A 21,421-nucleotide genomic window follows, 5' to 3' on the forward strand; every position below is an offset into this window, starting at 1 on the left:
GAAGATTTAGAGAATGGCACATGCAAATTTACTTGGAACGGCAGGTAGATACCGCACATAGGTAGGTATGGTGGACTCATATGGAACAACTTTGGGTTTATGGAAGTGGATGCACAAGCAGTATTCCCGCTTAGTACAAGTGAAGGCTAGCAAAAGACTGGGAAGCGACCAACTAGAGAGCGACAACAGTCATAAAAATGCATTGAGATTAACTAACATTGAGTGCAAGCATGAGTAGGACACAAATCACCATGAACATGAACATCATAGAGGCTATGTTGATATTGTTTCAACTACATGCGTGAACATGCGCCAAGTCAAGCCACTTGAATCATTCAAAGGAGGATACCATCCTATCATACTACATCATAGTCATCTCAACATTCATGTGGGCATCCAAGACAAACCATTATAAGCTCCTAGCTAAGTAAGCATGGCATATGCAATTATGATCTCTAAGTTGTCATTGCAAACATGTTTCAATCACAACAAAGCTGAACTAGGAAAAGTGAGCTAGTCATATTTACAAAAACAAAATAGATCGAGTTCATACCAGCTTTTCCAGGCTCAGTCACTTCATCATATATCGTCATTATTGCCTTTCACTTGCACGACCGAATGATGTGAACAATAATAAGAGTGCTCGTTGATACGTCTCAAACGTATCTATAATTTTTTATGGTTTCACGCTGTTATCTTGTCTTCTTTGGTTGTTTTATGTACCTTTTATATCTTTTTTGGGACTAACTTATTGATTCAGTGCCAAGTGCCAGTTCCTGTTTTTTCCGTGTTTTTGACTCTTTTCAGATCTGATTTTGGAACAGAGTCCAAACGGAAGAAAAACCCCGAAATGATTTTTTCCCGAATGGAAGAAGACGAGGGGGCTTTTGGGCCAAACCAGGTCGGCTCCACGGAGCCCACAAGCCCCCACTCCGCCACCAGGGGGGAGACGACGGTGGGCAAGCTTGTGGCCTCCCTGGCCGCCCTGTGACCTAGGTCTTTGGCCTATAAATTCCCAAATATTCCGCAAAAAATCAGGGGAGCCTCGAAAATACTTTTCCGCCTCCGCAAGCTTCCGTTTCTGCGAGATCTCATCTGGAGACCCTTCCCGGCGCCCTACCGGAGGGGACTTTGGAGTTGGAGGGCTTCTTCATCATCATCATTGCCCCTCCAATGACTCGTGCGTAGTTCACTTCAGACCTACAGGTCCGTAGTTAGGAGCTAGATGGCTTCTTCTCTCTCTTGGATCTTCAATACAAAGTTCTCCATGATCTTCATGGAGATCTATCCGATGTAATCTTGTTTGGCGGTGTGTTTGTAGAGATCCGATGAATTGTGGATTTGTGATCAGATTATCTATGATATATATTTGAGTCTTTGCTGATTTCTTATATGCATGATTTGATATCCTTGTAAGTCTCTCCGAGTCTTGGGTTTTGTTTGGCCAACTAGATCTATGATTCTTGCAATGGGAGAAGTGCTTGGTTTTGGGTTTTACCATGTGGTGACCTTTCCCAGTGACAGTAGGGGCAGCAAGGCACACATCAAGTAGTTGCCATCAAGGGTAAAAAGATGGGGTTTTAATCATTGATTTGAGATTATCCCTCTACATCATGTTATCTTGCTTAAGGCGTTACTCTGTTCTTATGGACTTAATACACTAGATGCATGCTGGATAGCGGTCGACGTGTGGAGTAATAGTAGTAGATGCAGAAAGTATCGATCTACTTGTTTCGGATGTGATGCCTATAGAAACAATCATTGCATAGATATCGCCACGACTTTGCGCGGTTCTATCAATTGCTCGACAGTAATTTGTTCACCCACCGTCTACTTGCTTTCATGAGAGAAGCCACTAGTAAACACTACGGCCCTCGGGTCTATTCATATCCATCGTTTACACCTCCGCTTTTACTTTGCTTTGTTACTTTGTTGCTTTCAGTTCTCACTTGGCAAACAATCTATAAGGGATTGAAAACCCCTTCATAGCGTTGGGTGCAAGCTTTTGTGTTTGTGCAGGATCTTGAGATACTCTTCCGCATGATTGATACCTTGGTTCTCAAACTGAGGGAAGTACTTACCACCACTACGCTACATCACCCCTTCCACTTCGAGGGAACACCAACGCAAGGCTCCAACGCCTCGGGGGAAATCCTTTGCATACTTGCCTAGGAAGTCCCTTAAGGCGTAGCCGCAGCAGAAAGATCAAGCCAAGTATTCTCCCGTCGACGTGCCTATTTCTGGCGCCGTTGGAAGGTCTTTTGTTGCAGTAGCAGAAATATTTCTGGCGCCGTTGCCGGGGATACATGGCAAACATCAGAAGTATTTCTGGCGCCGTTGCCGGGGAGGAGAGATCAAGATCTATCCAAGTAGGTCTCACAAACTCTTCCCTTGCATTTACTTTTGTTGCCATTTGCCTCTCGTTTTCCTCTCCCCCTTCACATTTGCCGTTTTCATTCGCCTTTGTCGTTTTCTTTTGCCTTTGCCGGTTTTCTTGCTTGCTTGTGTGCTTGTTTGTTTGTTGAAGACATCATGTCTGAAAACACCAAACTTTGCGACTTCTTGAGCACTAATAATAATGATTTTATTAGTACTCTGATTGCTCCCGCCACTAGTGCGGAATCGTATGAAATCAACGCAGCTTTGCTGAATCTTGTTATGAAAGAGCAATTCTCTGGCCTTCCTAGTGAAGATGTCGCATCCCATCTCAATACCTTCATTGAGCTTTGTGATATGCAAAAGAAAAGAGATGTGGATAATGACGTGATTAAGTTGAAACTTTTTCCTTTCTCGTTGCGAGATCGCAAGAACTTGGTTTTCTTCTTTGCCTAAAAATAGTATCGATTCTTGGGATAGGTGCAAAGATGCTTACAGATCCAAGTATTTTCCGCCGGCTAAGATCATCTCCTTACGTAACGATATCATGAATTTCAAGCAACTTGATCATGAACACGTTGCACAATCTTGGGAGAGGATGAAGCTTACGATTAGAAATTGTCCCGCTCATAGCTTGAGTTTTTGGATGATTATACAAATCTTTTACACTGGCTTGAATTTCGCTTCTCGCAATATCTTGGACTCCGCCTCAGGTGGAACGTTCATGGAAATCACGTTAGGAGACGCTACAAAACTCCTAGACAATATCATGACCAACTACTCTCAGTGGCATAGTGAAAGGTCGCCTGCTAGCAAAAAGGTGCACGCTATAGAAGAGATTAACTCGCTTAGTGCTAAGATGGACGAGTTGATGAATTTGGTTGCTAGTAGAAATGCTACCGTAGATCCTAATGACATGCACTATCTTCTTTGATTGAGAGTAGCAACGCTAGTTTGGACGTGAATTTTGTTGGTAGGAACAATTTTGGCAACAACAATGCTTTTAGAGGAAACTATGTTCCAAGGCCTTTTCCTAGTAACTCCTCTAACAATTATGGCAATTTCTACGGCAACACTTATGGAAATCACAAAAAATTACCCTCTGATCTAGAGAGTAATATCAAAGAGTTCATTAACTCTCAAAAGATTTTCAATGCATCCATAGAGGAAAAACTACTCAAAATAGACGATTTGGCTAAGAGCGTTGATAGGATGTCTTGTGATATTGATGCTTTGAAATCTAGATGCGCTCCTCCCAAGGTCAACTTGGATAAAACTTTGAAAGCTATGCGTATCTCCATGAATGAGAGCAAAGAAAGAACCGCCCAAATTCGCGCTAGACATGAATGGTTTAAAATGGTGCGTTCTAGTGATGCAAATCACGAAGATCTTAAAGTGCTTGGTGTGTCTCCTCTTGAATCTTTGTTTTCGCGTGTGAAACCTACTTATCGAGGGGCTGTATATGAATCCACTTTGGTTGAAAAACGCCCCAATGATTCGGAGTCCACCTATCTTGATGATAAAGGTGTGGAGAGTGGAGTAGAAGAAGTCAAAATTTTGGGTAGTAATGAAACTCCCTCTTTGGATTTCAAGGAATTCAATTATGATAATTGTCCTTGTTTGAATGCATTTCTTTGATGCAATGCATTGGAAACTCTCCACATGCTTAGAGCCAAAGCAAAGCCTTTACCGCACATATCGTAGATGCTATGATGAAATCTCTTGAAGAGAAGCTCGAACTAGAAGTCTCTATACCTAGAAAACTTCATGATGAGTGGGAACCTACTATCAAAATCAAGATCAAAAACTATGAGTCAATGCTTTGTGTGATTTGGGTGCTAGTGTTTCCGCGATTCCAAAGTCTTTATGTGATATTCTTGGTTTTCATGAGATTGAAGACTGTTCTCTTAATTTGCATCTTGCGGATTCTACTGTCAAGAAACCCATGGGGAGGATCGATGATGTTCTTATTGTTGTAAATAAGAACTATGTACCCGTGGATTTCATTGTACTTGACATAGTTTGCAATCCTTCATGTCCCATTATTCTTGGTAGACCTTTCCTAAGGACTATTGGTGCTATCATCGATATGAAGGAAGGGAATATTAGATTTCATTTTCCTTTAAAGAAGGGCATGGATAACTTTCCTAGAAATAAAATAATATTGCCTTATGAATCTATGATGAGGGCTACTTATGGTTTGAGCACCAAAGATGACTATACGTGATTCCATCACTTTCGCCTAGCTAAGGGCGTTAAACAAAAGCGCTTGTTGGGAGGCAACCCAACGAATCTATCCTTTTTCTTTCTGTTTTTTGTTTTCCACACTTACATAATTCTGTTATGATTGTGTTTTTTGTGTTTCTTTTTGCGTCTGTGCCAAGCAAAACCGTTATGATTAGTCTTGGGGATGATCGTTTGGTCATGCTGGAAAAGACAGAAACTTTCTTCTCACGAAAAGAATTTTCATTTTTTATGTAAGAGCTTTTGAGTTGATTCTTTTTGCTGCTGATTGCTACACAAATTCTTCAGACGGTCGTAATTTCGCAGAATTTTGGAAGTACCAGAGGTACACGAAATATACAGATTGCTAGAGACTGGTCTGCTGTTAACAGATTCTGTTTTTGTTGTGTTGGTTGCTTATTTTGATGAAACTATGGAAAGTATCGGGGGGTATTAGCCATGGAAGATTGAAAGTACAGTAACCCAACATCAGTACAAGGAGAATTTAAGTTTTCTACAGTACCTAAGGAAGTGGTGGTTTGCTTTCTTGTACTAATGTTATCACGAGTTTCTGTTTAAGTTTCGTGTTGTGAAGTTTTCAAGTTTTGGGTGAAGTTCTTATGGACAAAGAGATAAAGAGTGGCAATAGCTCAAGCTTGGGGATGCCCAAGGCACCCCAAGAGATTCAAGGATGCCGTAAAAGCCTAATCTTGGGGATGCCCCGGGAAGGCATCCCCTCTCTCGTCTTCAATCCATCGGTAACGTTACTTGGGGCTATATTTTTATTCACCACATGTTATGTGTTTTTGCTTGGAGCGTCTTGTATCATAGGAGTCTTTTATTTTTGTTGTGTCACAATCATCCTTGCTGCACACCTAGAGAGAGAGACATGCACACACCGTGATTTTGTCGAGCTTCACTTATATCTTTTGGTAGACAACTCAGCTCACATGTGCTTCACTTATATCTTTTGAGCTAGATACTTTTGCTCTATGTGCTTCACTTATATCTTTTAGAGCGCAGTGGTGCCTGGCTTTGTAGTTGATCTATGCTTTGAAAGTAGTCTCAAAAGGGGTAGTTATCCAAAGGGATACGAAAACTTCCACCTTCATGTGCATTGAATAGTCAGAGAAGTTTCATTCATCTCAATTAGTTTTGAGTTGTGGTTATGGTAATATTGAAGTCATGCTAGTAAGGTGTTGTGAATCTAGAAATACTTGTGTTGAAGATGGTGATTCCCGTAGCATGCATGTATGGTGAACCGCTATGTGATGAAATCTGAGCATGATTAGTATATTGATTGTCATCCTTTGCGTGGCGGTCGGGATCGCGCGATGGTTTATACCTACCAATCCTTCCCCTAGGAGTATGCGTTGAATGCTTTGTTTCGATTACTAATAAAACTTTTGCAAGAAGTATATGAGTTCTTCATGACTAATGTTGAGTCCATGGTTTAGATGCACTTTCACCTTCCACCATCACTATCTTCTTAGTGCCGTGCAACTTTCGCCGCTGCACAAAACCCACCATTAGCCTCCCTCAAAACAGCCACCATACCTACCTATTATGGCTTTTTCAAAGTCATTCTGAGATATATTGCCATGCAACTACCAGCATGACATGTGGCACCACGTCTACTTTGCCTTTTCACGATCATAAGATAGCTAGCATGATGTCTCCATTGATGTCTATGCCATGCTAGATCATTGCCACGGTACACTACCGAAGGCATTCCATATAGAGTCATAGTTGCTCTAAGTTTTGAGTTGAAAGTGTGATGATCATCATTAATGGAGCATTTTCCCATGTGAGGAAATAAAAGAGGCCAAGGAAGCCCATAAAAAAGAGGCCAAAGAGCCCACCAAAATAAAAAAAATGAGAGAAAAAGAGAGAAGGGACAATGCTATCACTTTTTTCCACACTTGTGCATATTAAGCACCATGATCTTCATGATTGAGAGTCTCTCGTTTTGTCACCACCATATAGCTAGTGGGAAATTTTCATTATATAACTTGGCTTGTATATTCCAATGATAGGCTTCCTATAAATTGCCTTAGGTCTTCGTGAGCAAGCAAGTTGGATGCACACCCACTAGTTTTCTTTAAGAGCTTTCGCATACTCGTAGCTCTAGTGCATCATTTGTATAGCAATCCCTACTCATTCACATTGATATCTATTGATGAGCATCTCCACAGCTCATTGATATGCCTAGTTAATGTGACTATCTTCTCCTTTTTTGTCTTGCGACCTCCACTACATTCCACACCATCTATAGTGCTATAACCATGGCTCACGCTCATGTATTGAGTGAGAGTTGAAAATGTTTGAGAAAGTAAAGGTGTGAAACAATTACTTGGCCAATACCGGGGTTGTGCATGATTTAAATTCGTTGTGCAATGATGATAGAGCATAGCCAGACTATATGCTTTTGTAGGGATAACTTTCTTTTGGCCTTGTTATTTTGAAAGTTCATGATTACCTTGCTAGTTTGCTTGAATTATTATTGTTTCCACATCAATAGCAAACTATTGTTTTGAATCTAATGGATCTGAACATTCACGTCACATAAGAGGAATTACAAAGGACACCTATGCTAGGTAGCATGAAAGCATCAAAAATTCATTCTTATCACTTCCCTACTCGAGGACGAGCAGGAGTTAAGCTTGGGGATGCTTGATACGTCTCAAACGTATCTATAATTTTTGATGGTTTCACGTTGTTATCTTGTCTTCTTCGGTTGTTTTATGTACCTTTTATATCTTTTTTTGGGACTAACTTATTGATTCAGTGCCAAGTGCCAGTTCCTGTTTTTCCGTGTTTTTGACTCTTTTCAGAGCTGATTTTGGAACGGAGTCCAAACGGAAGAAAAACCCCCAAATGATTTTTTCCCGAACGGAAGAAGACCAGGGGGCTTTTGGGCCAAGCCAGGTGGGCTCCAGGGAGCCCACAAGCCCCCACTCCGCCACCAGGGGGAGGCGGAGGTGGGCAAGCTTGTGGCCTCCCTGGCCGCCCCCTGACCTAGGTCTTTGGCCTATAAATTCCCAAATATTCCGCAAAAAATCAGGGGAGCCTCGAAAATACTTTTCCGCCGCCGCAAGCTTCCGTTTCTGCAAGATCTCATCTGGAGACCCTTCCCGGTGCCCTGCCGGAGGGGACTTTGGAGTTGGAGGGCTTCTTCATCATCATCATCGCCCCTCCAATGACTCCTGAGTAGTTCACTTCAGACCTACGGGTCCGTAGTTAGTAGTTAGATGGCTTCTTCTCTCTCTTGGATCTTCAATACAAAGTTCTCCATGATCTTCATGGAGATCTATCTGATGTAATCTTCTTTGGCGGTGTGTTTGTCGAGATCCGATGAATTATGGATTTGTGATCAGATTATCTATGATATATATTTGAGTCTTTGCTGATTTCTTATATGCATGATTTGATATCCTTGTAAGTATCTCCGAGTCTTGGGTTTTGTTTAGCCAACTAGATCTATGATTCTTGCAATGGGAGAAGTGCTTGGTTTTGGGTTCTACCATGTGGTGACCTTTCCCAGTGACAGTAGGGGCAGCAAGGCACACATCAAGTAGTTGCCATCAAGGGTAAAAAGATGGGGTTTTTATCATTGGTTTGAGATTATCCCTCTACATCATGTCATCTTGCTTAAGGCGTTACTCTGTTCTTATGGACTTAATACACTAGATGCATGCTGGATAGCGGTCGACGTATGGAGTAATAGTAGTAGATGCAGAAAGTATCGGTCTACTTGTTTCAGACGTGATGCCTATAGAAACAATCATTGCATAGATATCGTCACGACTTTGCGCGGTTCTATCAATTGCTCGACAGTAATTTGTTCACCCACCGTCTACTTGCTTTCATGAGAGAAGCCACTAGTAAACACTATGGCCCCCGGGTCTATTCACATCCATCGTTTACACCTCCGCTTTTAATTTGCTTTGTTACTTTGTTGCTTTCAGTTCTCACTTGGCAAACAATCTATAAGGGATTGACAACCCCTTCATAGCGTTGGGTGCAAGCTTTTGTGTTTGTGCAGGATCTTGAGATACTCTTCCGCCGGATTGATACCTTGGTTCTCAAACTGAGGGAAGTACTTACCACCGCTACGCTACATCACCCTTTACGCTTCGAGGGAACACCAACGCAAGGCTCCAAGGCCACGGGGGAAATCATTTGCATACTGTCCTAGGAAGTCCCTTAAGGCGTAGCCGCAGCAGAAAGATCAAGCCAAGTATTCTCCCGTCGACGTGCCTATTTCTGGCGCCGTTGGGAGGTCTTTTGTTGCAGTAGCACTCATGCATTGGACTAAAGTTGGAATGTGCAGGCAAACACAAAGGAGAAGACAAAGTAATACGGCTCTTTGAAAGCTAAACACGTATGCATGCAAGAGCCACTAAACATTGTAACCATGGTCTTCTACCTTGACCCAAAGAAAAAAGAAAACTATTTACACGGGAAAGCTCCCAACAAGCAAAAGAAGAAAAGAAAATCTTTTTGGGTTTTTCTCAAACTAGACAAACACACGAAAAAGAAAACGAGAAAAAGAAAATAAACTAACATGGATGATACATTGGTAAAGTGTGAACACCGGCTAACAAAGTGAAAGCATAAGCAAGAATGTAAAGTCGGTGAGAACACGTACTCCCCCAAGCTTAGGCTTTTGGCCTAAGTTGATCTACTCCCAAGGAGGGAAATAACCAGCTCCGGGGTACTCCGGAGTGGACAGAGGATGCCACTGCTGTGTGAGCTCCTCTGGCTCCCACTGATAAACTGGCGTCTGGTACTCGACTGGTGGCTCGGGCACGGGCACCTGTGGTTGGCCTAGGCCCCAATATGCGTAGATGCCTGATGGCATAATAATGTACATGCCTGCATGAAGATTGAACAAAGAAGGAGCAGGCAAAGTAATAGTCTCATGAGTACCCTGACTAAATACCAGGTTATAAATCATCCTTCTATTTATATCTCTATCAAGAAAGTCATGGCGAACCATGCTATCGTAATCTAGATATCTCTCGGGAAGAAGAATCTCTTCTTCCTCCTCCAGTTTAATAGGTATCTCAAAGTGTCTAGCAAGACGAGTAGCATAGATACCTCCATAGACAACGCCTTTAGAACGGTTCGTGTTCAACCGTTGAGCTACTACAACGCCCAAGCTATAAGTTTTATCGTTATAAAGGGCTTCGCGCAAGACCGCAAGATCTGAGGAACTAAGTGACCCAGCTTTCCCACGGCCAATCGAACTTTTTCCCACAAATAATGAGAAGTACCGAAGCACGGGAAAATGAATGCTAGCAGCTCTAGCACAAGACACTCCTCTCTCCTCTCCTACAACAATTGTACCGATGAAAGCTTCCAAGTCCCGTGGACGAGGTTCATGAATATCCCCAACAAAAGGTAATTTGCAAACATTACAAAAATCCTGTAGTGACATGCGCTGGGGGATATCATTAAGTTTAAACTCAACCGTAGGAGGATTCTTCCTCGGATAGAAGTTAAAGCTTGGTACGAAGATATTGGTGAGGAGGAGGTATTGCGGACACTTATCTTCGACGAAGGCGCTAAGGCCTGCGTTATCCACCAAGTGATAAAAGTCCTCATAAATTCCAGCGGCGCGTAAGAACATGTCGCTTGGCCACTCGCACACTCGAACTTCTGCGACTCAAGGGACCAGATACTTGGGCTTCTTCTCACTCCCATCATCCTTGGGGTCACGGCTTGACGAGCCTCTTAAGAACCTCCTCATCTTTTCCCTTTTCTATCTCTGAAAATTTCTGAAAAGTGATTCTAAGGAAAAGTGAATTAAGGCTCAACTAAACTCGTAGCAACTACTCCCACAAGTGCCTAGAGGCCATATTACGCATCAAAACTACTTGGGACCAGCTAGAATTAGCATGTAAAGCTCAAGAACAGGGTCACCAAGGCAGCAAAAATACGCGGAGTATAAGGCACTAGAGCAAAAACTAATTGGACCAATGGAGGAGTCACTTACCAAGGAGTAATTTTCCGAAAATAGTTCGGAGAACGGTGATTTGAGAAAAGATATCGAATATCCGAGCAAGAGGAGCAAGAACACGAGTTTGAGCTGCGAAACGATTTTTTTGGATGTAGGAGAACCAGATGAGAGCAACAATGAGTGGAGGGGGTGCCTGTGGCGCCCACAAGCCTGGGTGGCGCATCCAGGGGGGGTGCCCGCGCCCCAAGGGCTTGTGGCCCACTGGTACAACCCCTAGACAAGCTCTTTGTCTCAGAATTTTTCAAAAATTCCAGAAAAAATCATACTTGATTTTCAGGACGTTCGGAGAACTTTTATTTTCGGGGTAATTTTCTACCGGACGCTAAAAAATAAAACAGGGAAAACTAAACTAAATCTATCATTTTTCTTCTAAGTAACCTAAAGTGAAAGCTTGGAACAGAGGTTTGTGACTCCTTGATTCATCCATCTCATGGTCATCGAAAGAAATCCATCAATGGGGTTGATCAAATCCCCTCGACAAAACTTTCTCGAATCGCAAAAGAAGACGAAGAATTTTCGAATAGTCACTAGGTCACCTCAATGGGGATGTGTATCTCTCCAACAAGCAAATCATACTTCATCTTGACACGAGGAATAGGGCATTCAAAGCTCCCAATAAGAATCGATGAAGTTTTTTTGATAGCATTGATGCAATGTACTCGATATTGTTTCTTCGGAAAGTGCACCTTATGCTCATTACCGTTGACATGGAAAGTGACATTGCCCTTGTGGCGATCTATAAAATCCCCTGCGGTGTTTAAAAAGGGTCTTCCGAGAATGACAGCCATGGCATCGTCCTCGGGAATATCCAAGATAACAAAGTCTGTAAAGATAGTGACGTTAGCAACCACAACAGGCACATCCTCGCAAATGCCGATAGGGAAAGCAGTTGATTTGTCGGCCATTTGCAGAGAGATTTCAGTGGGTGTCAACTTATCTAGTTCAAGCCTACGATAAAGAAATAGAGGCATAACACTAACACCGGCTCCAAGATCGCATAACGCAGTTTTAACGTAGTTGCCTTTAATGGAGCAAGGTATAGTGGGCACACCGGGATCACCTAGTTTCTTAGGAGTTCCACCCTTGAAAGTGTAATTAGCAAGCATGGTGGAAATCTCAACCTCAGGTATCCTCCTCTTATTCGTCACAATATCTTTCATGTACTTAGCATACGGAGACATCTTGAGCATGTCCGTCAAACGCATTTGCAGAAAGACAAGTCTAATCATCTCAACTAAGCGCTCAAAATCCTCATCATCCTTTTTCTTGGATGGTTTGGGCGGAAAGGGCATAGGTTCCTGAACCCATGGTTCCCTTTCTTTACCATGCTTCCTAGCAGCGAAGTCATTCTTATCGTATCTTCTATTCTTAGGCTGTGGGTTATCAAGATCAGGTTCAATCTCCACATCCTTTTCATTTCTAGGTTGAGCATCTTCGTGAACATCACTATTGATATTATCATTAGGCTCATGTTCATCACTAGATTGTGTTTCAGCATCAGAGACAGAGGCATCGTTTGGACTCTCAGGTGTAGCAGCAACAGGGTTACTAGCGTGCAAGTTCCTATCATCTTTCTTCTTCTTCCTAGGATGACTAGGTGCATCAGTGCTAACTCCTTGAGAATCTTGTTCAATTCTCTTCAGATGACCCTCAGGATACAAAGGTTCCTGGGTCATTCTATCGCCTCTAGTGACGACTCTGACAGAATTGTCATTCAACTCATTGAGCAAGTCATTTTGAGCTTTAAGTACTTGTTCTACCTGAGTAGTAACCATAGAGGCATGTTGACTCAGAAGGTTAAGATCGTTGACATTTCTGTCGACACAAGCACTTAAATGACTTAGCATACGAGCATTCTGTTCCAATTTTCTGCTAACATAATCATTGAAACTCTGTTGTTTGGCAACAAAATTATCAAATTCATCCACGCATAGGCTAGCAGGTTTATCAAAAGGAATATCACTCTCATCAAACCTACGCAGAGAATTTACTTCTACTACCTGTATCGGGTTATCGAGACCATGGATCTCTTTGATAGGTGGTAGATTTTTGACATCTTCAGATATAATGCCTTTCTCTCACATAGATTTCTTGGCTTCTTGCATATGAGCAAGAGAAGTGAACCAGATCTTAGCATCACCCTTTAGCGAGAAAGGAAACAGCTTGAGGACATAGTAGTGGCGAATCTTTTCCTCACTAGTGAATAGGGTGGCTATATCATGCAGTTTGGTAAGATGGGCTACAACCGTTTCACACTCATAACTGTGAAAAGGATCAGATTCGACTAGACTGATTAACTCAGGGCCGATAGAGAATTCATAATCCTTATCGGTCACAAAGATAGGTGAAGTGGCAAACTTCGGGTCGTATTTCATCCTAGTGTTTAGAGATTTTTCTTTCCACTTGCGCAGTAGTTTCTCAACATGATAGCTATCCTTACACGCAAGAAAGTCCTCAACTATCTCTCCCTCCATAACATAGCGCGTATCAGGCATAACATGCATAGTAGCAGGTTCTACTTCAATAGTATGAGCAGTTTCAGAAGTATCATCACATCTAGCAGCAACTCTAGCAATATGTGCATCAAGGAATACACCAAGTGGCAAATCAGTATCAGGCATAGCATCATCAGGCATAGTATCAAACATAGCATCATCAGGCATAGTATCAAGCATAGCATCATCAGGCATAGTATCAAGCATAGCATCATCAGGCATAGTATCAAGCATAGCATCATGGGCGGCAGAAGTAGCATCATCAAGCACAGGCGACATATCAAGATTTCTAGCAAGAGATGATGTCGCAAACTTACTCATAACTGAAGGTGAATCAAGTGCAGAGCTAGATGGCAGTTCCTTACCTGTCCTCGTAGTGGAAGGCAAGACTTTAGTTCTTTGATCTATCGGATTCCTCATAGTGATCAGCAGATGTAAATCCCAAGTGACTCAGAGAATATAGCTGTGCTTCCCCGGCAACGACGCCAGAAAAAGGTCAAGATTACCCACAAGTGTAGGGGACCGCAACAGTTTTCGAGGGTAGAGTATTCAACCCAAATTTGTTGGTTCGCCAAAGGGGAAGCGAAAGAATATTCTCAAGTATTAGCAGCTGAATTTGTCAGATTCAACCACACCTGAAAGATTAGTGTCTGCAAGCAAAGTATCAGTAGCAAAGTAGTATGATAGGAACGGTGTGAGAAACGATCTGTTGACGACAGACTATTCCTAACTATTGTATCAATGGCGCCAGTAGGTTGCACGTGGGCGAGTAACTGTTCTTCCCCGACAACAGTGTCGGAAAAGATCTTGCAACAAGTAACAGCGAAGTAGCAAGGAACAACAGTAGCAACAGTAGTAGCAAAGTGGCCCAATACCTTTTGAAGCAAGGGACAAGCCTAGACAAAGTAACGTAGCAAGGACCAGTAGTAAAAGACTCATAGGCAATGGATCGGTGATGGATGAGTATGACGGATGTGATTCATCATGTAACAGCTATAACACGGAGAGATGTGTAACTAGCTCCTGTTCGTCAATCTAATGTAGGCCTGTATTCCGTATGTAGTCATACATGCTTAGGGAAAAGAACTTGCATGACATCTATTGTCCATCCCTCCCGTGGAAGCGGGGTCCTAATGGAAACTACGGGATATTAAGGTTCTCCTTTTAATAAAGAACCGGACCAACGCATTAACACTTGGTGAATACATGAACTCCTCATACTATGGTCATCTCCAGGAGTGGTTCCGGCTATTGTCACTCCGGGGTTGCCTAGTAGGTGACTACAACTTGCAAGATAGGATCTAAAACACACATATATTAGCGACAACATAATAGGTTCAGATCTGAAATCATGGCACTCGGGCCCTAGTGACAAGCATTAAGCATGGCAAAGTAGTAGCAACATCAATCTCAGAACATAGTGGATACTAGGGATCAATCCCCGTCAAAACTAACTCGATTACATGATAGATCTCTTCCAACTCATCACTGTCCAGCAAGCCTACGATGAGATTACTCACGAACGATGAAGAGCATCATGGAATTGGTGATGGAGGAAGGTTGATGATGACGATGGTGATAATTTCCCCTCTCCGGAGCCCAGAACAGACTCCAGATTTGGCCTCCACATGAAGAACAGGAGGTGGCAGCGCCTCCGTATCATAAAACGCGATGAAACCTTCTCTCTGATATTTTTCCGGGCAAGACGGAAGATATAGAGGTGAGTTTGGGGGTGGTGGTGCCACGTGGGCCCCACAAGCCCTCACGGCGCGGCCTAGGGGGGTGGCCGCGGCCTGTGGGCTTGTGGCCCACTGGCACGCCCCCTCCGGTGGATCTTTGCGCAGGTATTTTTATTTTATTCCAGAAAAATTCTCCGTAAATTTTCTGGACATTCCGAGAACTTTTATTTCTGCACAAAAACAACACCATGGCAATTCTGCTGAAAACAGCGTTAGTCCGGGTTAGTTCCATTCAAATCATGCAAATTAGAGTCCAAAACAAGGGCAAAAGAGTTCGGAAAATTAGATATGACGGAGACGTATCAGCGCGGCCTGGGGGGGTGGCCGCGGCCCAGGGGCTTGTGGCCCACTGGCACACCCCCTCTGGTGGATCTTTGCGCAGGTATTTTTCATTAATTCCAAAAAAATTCTCCGTAAATTTTCAGGACATTCCGAGAACTTTTATTTCTGCACAAAAACAACACCATGGAAATTCTGCTGAAAACAACGTTAGTCCGGGTTAGTTCCATTCAAATCATGCAAATTAGAGTCCAAAACAAGGGCAAAAGAGTTCGGAAAAGTAGATACGACGGAGACGTATCACCTCCCAACTAGCCTTATTGTTTTATGCCCCTAGCTAGGCATAATGCATACGATCAAGTGTTGTCACCTTTCTTATAAAGCTCCTCAATAACACAACCATGCTTCTTAAGAAAAATTGGAGGCTTGAGAATAGTGTATCTTATCAAATTTACAAAAATGGGATGCACACTAATTAATCATTTTAAGGTCCTCATTTGTTTTGATAGGAGTGGTACTAACGTTCTTGGGAACATATATGAACTTGGGATTTTTCTTTCGAGAGTTACTAACATTAGTTTTCGAGGGAGTGAAAGCTGAACCTACTTTATCAGTGACTTCCTCCATTTTATCAATTCTATTCAATCCTTGCTCTACCCTTTCATCAATAATTGTATCTTTTTCATTTAAAGCTTTCAAATTGATTCCTACCCGTGACCCAAATTGAGTGATATGATTATGAAGATTTTTGTGCAACTCCTCAATTTGTTCTTTAGTAATCATTTTATTTTCAATAGCATCAAGCCTTTACGTATCATATTCCACGATCAAAATTAGTTTCATTAATGCTAATTGGTGATGACGCAACTAAATTTTCCATGGCTTTAAAAGCATCCAAAGTGTGACTCATTACGAAATTACCACCGGTAATTGTATCATGTGCAAATCTATACAAGTAGTAATACCAACATAGAAATTATGAAGAAAGATGTTTGGGGATTGCTTATGAATTGATTTATTTATAGCAATGAAAAATCCTATGCAATGCAAAATTAAGCACCTCATTATCGGGAGTAAAGGGAACAAAGGAAGAACTAGCCATAGTAACGGGAAAACAAGCAAACTAGCAAAGGTAAATATTTTTTTATTTTTTATATATAAAAAGTATAACAAGTGAATGATAATTTGTGTGAAGGTACTTGATAGTAAGTTGGTGATACTCCGTGACAACAACACCAGAAATCCTTCCTGATACTTGTGATCTGCATTGAGTTTTTTCGTGAAGAGGAACTAATGATGCAACACAGTATAGATAAGTATTTCCCTCAATGAGAACCAAGGTTATAAAACCAATAGTAGGACCATACAACTCCCGTCTTCAGCGCCTACACACAAAAGTGCTAACACTTGCACCAAATGCGGGCAAGAGGATTGTCAAGCCCCTTGAACTTGTTGCAAGAAGATAAGTAGTGTACATAGATAGTTTAAATATACTAGGAAAATTCCTCGTCTGTTGCAATGAAAATACATTAAAAAATGTTGCTATAGAAGAAAAGTTGGCAAAAAAGAATGATTACGTGTGTTTACATCCTCACCCATGGTCAATGAGTCATTTCCCTATATCATTTACAATGACATGACAACGCACCAATGCCTACGATTCTGCCAAGGATGTGCCTCATTTTCACTCTCCATCATTACCGTGATGCCCCCTCCACACGACTATTTGTGAATTACCTGCAAAATATTTTTAGTGCATATATGAAATGTCAAACATGACAATATTCATATTATTTCATTCATCAATACCCATTATGAATTCATTGAGGAAATTAACCATTTATGAACCCAATGTGCATTGTCCTCTTGCAAAATTGGTCAGCTGGATTGTACGCGAAGTACTTTAAAAAATGTGACAATTAAATTTTTGCCCCTAGTTGGAACCTACATATGGGGATTGCCCTTACTTTTTGACTCTGCTCAATTTTGGCCTTAGATTTGCCTCCACGGTCGCCCAAATGCTCTTTGACTGTTTGACAAATACTTTGAAAATCCATAACAAATTCATATGAACTCAAAAAAATACAAATACGACATTATTAGTCATTTGCACGAAGCCTTTACTTTCAATACTATTATTAAGCTAGCACATGTAATGCATGCCTCAAATGTTATGGTTACTTGTGTATTACGTGTTGTTTCATTTGCATCATGAAGGAAAGAAGTGTCTTTTTACGGCTTTAGGCTTCACGCCTCCTTTCAAGTATCTCATCTCTATTTAGCACGTATGTATCTCTTTTCCTTTGTCTATTTAATTTTCTCGGATCCACCCTTTATCCCGGAGATAACATATTTAGGATTTTCAAGCATGATATCAATAAGAATTTCTGATATATTTTAGGTCCTCAAATGGTGTGTGTAACCCATTGAGGTTATCATTGGCGTCTATTGTGACATCCCCGGATTAAGCTACAGTAATAAATATAGTTAGACTATTGTAATCACATGCTAATGCTGCTATGTCATTGAGATTAGCTAAGCAAAATCACCACTTGACAAAAACCAAAACAAAAATTAAAATCAAAATTTAAGTCAAATAAATTATTTATTAAAACTAATAAATAAAATCGTGATTGAGTTGAAACTATTCCCTAAGTAATCTTCAATAAGAAACCAACGTCATTTGAAACATAAAAGTTGCCCTTATCTATTTTTAAGTTAAACCAACAACACCTAAGTGGCCTATTTAAAACCTAACATAATTCAAATCAATTCAATTGGGCCTCAAACTTTTCTTGTACTAGCTTAATATATTCTCTAGTAATTACGTGACAAGTTTAATATGCAACAAGATTTGTTTGATACAAAAGAAAAATACAAAACAGGAAAGAAAATACAAATAGTAATTAAAAAAAAACAAAGCAACCGAGCCCCCCTGGCCGACTGGGCCAAAGTGGCCCAGCCGGCCACAAGCGCCGAGCCCTAGCGAGCGAGACCAGACTCCCCTCGCTCTCCCTCCTGCCGCCGCCAGAAAGGGACGAGGGAGCCCTCCCCTCGTCACCCCACCAACCGTCGCCCCACCTACCCCGCCCACATCGCTCGCGTCCTCCCCCTGGCGCTCGTTCCCCGTCGCCCCACCTCGTCTCCCTGCTGTCCCTCGGCGCCGGCCACCACCACCTCGTGCCAGGAGCTCCTCATCGCTCTCTGGATCGTCCCCGCTTCTTCCTCCCCCTCGCTCGACCTCCTCTTCCTCCTACACGCCCAAAGCTGCAGCCGCCATGGCCGTCGTCGTCGTGGCCAACAGCCCCCCGTGCCATGAGACCTCGTCCATCTTCTCCGTCGTCGGCCACTGCCTCGTCTACGACCATCATCGCGAGCAGAGGAGCGTTGCATCACCGGGATCGACATCGTCTTCCTCGCCCACGACCATCACTACGTCACCCGGTCTACCTCACCGGAGCTCCTCCGCCCCGTCCTCCGCGTCCTCCGCCGTCCCCTGTGAGCGGCACCCCCATTCCCCTTGTCTCCCCCTCGATCCGTCGCCATAGCTGTCGTCCCCGAGCTCGTCCGAACGCGTACGCGTACGCGCGTGTACATGCTCTGCGCTTGCTGCCTGTGCTGCCGTTGCTCTACTACTGCTCGTCCTACTGGCTGCTAGCTCCTGCTCTTGCCATGTTGGGCTATTGCTACCTACTCCAGGTGCTGGTTTATTTGTTGTTGCTACTCAGTCTTATAGCTTGGTACTGCCGCTTGTTGCTGTTGCTCGATGCTGCCGCTACCACTGATGCTTGCTGCTGCCGGAAGCTGCTGCTCGTTGCTTTGCTACTAGCCACCCGCTTCTGCCGTCGCTAGTTCCTGCTATCAACTGCCTCCGATGCCTGCTGCTAGCCATGGCTGGCCGAGTGTGAGTGTAGGTGTGTACGTGAGTGTGAGTGAGACGTGAGTTTGTGTGTGTGTGTATGTGGTGTGTGTGCGTAGGTGTGTGTATGAGCCAGCACTTATTTAGTCTAGCTTAGGATTAAACTAATGCTAAGTTAGTCTAGTAGTGGATGACACCAGGGACCTACCCGTGTTAAAATGTTTTTTTAATAAAAATAATAAAATAAATAATACTATAATTAAGTTAATAAAATTAATTAATTAATAAGTTAATTAATTAACTACTGATTAACTTGTATAATTAATTAAACCTAATCTGCTTAATGAAATCTATTAATAGTCTAATAAGTCCATGATATTGGGCCATTGACCCTTTTGACTAGTAAAACTTTGACTTGTCAAGTGCTGACTAGGCAAGCTAACTGACATCCTCGTCCCACTCTCATAGACTCTGGACATCTTATAAAATAATTCTTAATTCGGATGAAAATATTTTTTATATGAAAGTTGCTCAGAAAAACTCCACGAACCCGGATACACGGTCCATTCGTGTGTCACGCGTCCCTAGCATAGCAAACATGGAACATTTCCATCGTTTCCAGTATGACCGGTAGTAGCCCGAGACCCGGGAAAATATCGTCAGATATTCTTCCGACCCGTCTATGACAGATGTTGCTGCGTTAGCTCATGTCTAGCCTGCATCTTGACATGTCATGCTTTGTGTTGCACCGTTGCTATTATTTATTGTTTCTTCCCCCTCTTCTTACCGGTAGACCCCGAGACTGACGCTGCTGCTGGGTACATCTACGACCCTGCCGATCAGTCCTTTGCCGCAGAGCAGCAAGGCAAGCAAACTCCCCTTGATCATTCCTATATCGCCTATATCTTTCTTCCTACTGCTTGCATTAGTATTTTGCTACCGTTGTAGTTAGCTCCTATATCTGATGCATAGCCTATTTTTGATGATCTGCTACTTTCAGTCCTGTACCTTTAATATGCTTAGTATAGGTGGAGCAGTCATCCCCTCTGACCCCGTAGTCCAGTTGCCCCGCTTGTATTCACATCTCGATCTCTGATCGACGAGCCAGACCCGACACAGCACATTCACCCGCTTCGTTGTACGACGCTACAGAGATACTATCGGGTATCGAGGGTGACACCTCGCTAAGTACTCCTGATGATATCTCTGTAGTATAGCTAGTCGGTCGTGGTTATCGAGGGTGATTCCTCTTTCACCATTCCCGATGACGCCTCTGTCGTGCAACCCCTCAAGTGTGGGACCCCCGAGGGTGATTCCTCCAAGCCCACCTTGACGGGTACATCGTTCGGAGTCCAACGAGGGTGATACCTCGGATTCCCCCCGATGTTACAGCCACACAGTTACTCGACCATGTTACTGGGATCATTGGTGATTAGTTGTAAGACGGGTGGATTCCCGTGAGACTGTGTTGCTAGCCTAATTAAAATGTTAATGGATTTGGGTATTTGATCTGGGTTGGTGGGAGACCTTTTCGCACTAACCGGCTACACGGGAAGAATTATGGGTACTCGGCGTCGCGGTATCAGCCGAAGCTTTTCAGATGCCAGCAATGTAGCGACGCGCGCCCGAGTGGTCCCGAGATGCATCGCTCTTGTGATTAAGGGATGCTAGGACTGACGTCGGCCGCCCACGCCACGTGTAGGAGCGCGAAGGGGAACTGGGCCCATGAACCCTTTGTGCTTAGAAATTAGACCGGCGGGCTGGCCTCTCTGATTAGTCTTAGGTGGGGCTGGACGTGTCGATATTCCGAGGCCGGGAAGGACCCAGAAAAGTATGTCCGGCCAGAGTGCTATCGAGCGTGACGGGACATGTGGTGCACCCCTGCAGGGATGAAATTTTACTATTCGGATAGCCGTGTCCACGGTTACAGGACGACTTGGAGTTGTGCCCCGATCTTTTACGACTACAATTGTTACTTAACTGGATTTAGTTTGCCTCGGGATTGCTTCCTCGCAGGGAGTCGAGGGAGGATCTTTAGGCGTGACCTCACTTTAATATTGCCGCAACAATATGACTATTAATGTTTTACCCCCCTGTTCTACTCTCGTCTATTGCTGCAAGACCCTGAAGATGCTAGTCTTCGATAGGACTAGGCTTTCTCTCTCTATTCTCGCATTGCTGCAGTCAGTCCACATATAACACCCCCCTTTGATACTGGTGCATACTTAGCATAGTTTTGATGTAAGTCTTGCGAGTACTTTGGATGAGTACTCACCGCTGCTTTGCTCCCCCCTTGTCCCCTTGATCCATTTGCTGCGACCAGATGATGGAGCCCAGGAGATGGAGGTCCCCGCCGCCGATGACTGCTACCCCCCAACAGTGCCTGCTACTACGTGGAGGCCACTGATGATCAGGAGTAGTTTAG

Source organism: Hordeum vulgare, chromosome 3H (genome assembly GCF_904849725.1).
Source record: "Hordeum vulgare subsp. vulgare chromosome 3H, MorexV3_pseudomolecules_assembly, whole genome shotgun sequence".
Classification (NCBI taxonomy): domain Eukaryota; kingdom Viridiplantae; phylum Streptophyta; class Magnoliopsida; order Poales; family Poaceae; genus Hordeum; species Hordeum vulgare.